Below are 1,320 nucleotides of genomic sequence, written 5' to 3' on the forward strand. Positions count from 1 at the left end.
GAAGTCAGCTGGGAAGATGAACTGATCTACCTTGACCAAAAGGTCTTCTACCACTCCAACCGGACGCGTTATAGACATGTCAGCCAACTGAATCGTGACTAACGTAGGCTTTGAGTCTCCCATTCCTAATTTCCTGTAAACAGACAACGGCATAAGATTTATGCTTGCACCAAGATCACATAAAGCACGTTTAAAATGAACCTTGCCTATTGTACAGGGAATGCTAAAACTACCAGGATCTTTAGATTTTTTAGGTAACGGATTTGTTAGCATGGCAGAACATTCCTAGCTTAGCATTACAGTCTCATGATCTCCTAGTTTTCTCTTTTTAGAGATCAGCTCTTTTAAAAAATTTCCATACACAGGCATATTCTCAAGAAGTTCAAGAAACGGGAGGTTAATCTCGATTTTCTTAAACACATTTAACATTTTGGAATAATCCTTGTCTAACTTAGCTCTCCTAGAAGTAGGATAAGGCAAGGTAACCTGTGTTGGTGGTACATCAGTTTCAGTAATCGGAGTTGGATCAGAAACACTTACCTGTGGAGCAGACGGGGTAGAGATATTACCAGGAATGGGGTCTGCCTTGTCTTGCTGAGGCACAAAGGCTGGTGCGCTTACCTGTGTTCCGCTCCTAAGCGTGATTGCTCGTGCTTCCTCTTCTACCAATTTATTGACCTGTGTTTGAAGCCTTTGTCAGAAAGCTTCATTGTGTGCCAATCTTCCTTCTATGGCACTCAGGCTCTCTCTCAGGACATCTATACTTCTCTCCCATTCAGTCTCAGAACCTGATCCTCGATGTCTGTCCTGCTGCCAATGCGTGCCATTTGACCCATACTGTTTTAGATAATGGATCTGTTCAATTACAATCGGGCACTCCACGTTCTTGTGCCCTCCGCTGCACACCTCACAGCTTGCTACTGGTTCCGATGATTTCAGGTGAGTTTCCAGTAGATCTACTTTTTCTATAAGCACTGCTATCTGATGATTTGATTCTGAAAATATTCTAGGGAACTCTTTGGCTGTTGTGCCTCTTCTTGGAGCCGGCTTCTCAACTTGCCAACATGCGCTTCGTTCAGCTAATTCTTTCATCAGATTGTATGCTTGAACTGCAGTCTTGTTGAATAGATTTCCTCCCGCTGCTGCATCTAGAAAGGCACGGCTGACAGGAGATATTCCTGAGTAGAACATATCAACAAGCTGGTACCGCTGGTAACCATGGTGGGGGCACCGTCTTAACAACTTCTGGAACCTCTCCCAGGCTAGATACAAGTTCTCACTGTCGGACTGCCTAAACGAGGTGATGTCGCTTCTGAATTG

The 1,320-nt window shown here is 44.2% G+C and overlaps 1 non-coding gene across 1 annotated transcript; it reads left to right on the plus strand.

The window, feature by feature from the left end:
• The first annotated feature begins 1,213 nt into the window (after positions 1 to 1,213).
• LOC136234448 (small nucleolar RNA R71) lies at positions 1,214 to 1,320 on the plus strand. The gene has a single exon (XR_010691331.1). It is a non-coding gene; the product is annotated as a small nucleolar RNA R71 (small nucleolar RNA).

Source organism: Euphorbia lathyris, chromosome 6 (genome assembly GCF_963576675.1).
Source record: "Euphorbia lathyris chromosome 6, ddEupLath1.1, whole genome shotgun sequence".
Classification (NCBI taxonomy): Eukaryota; Viridiplantae; Streptophyta; class Magnoliopsida; order Malpighiales; family Euphorbiaceae; genus Euphorbia; species Euphorbia lathyris.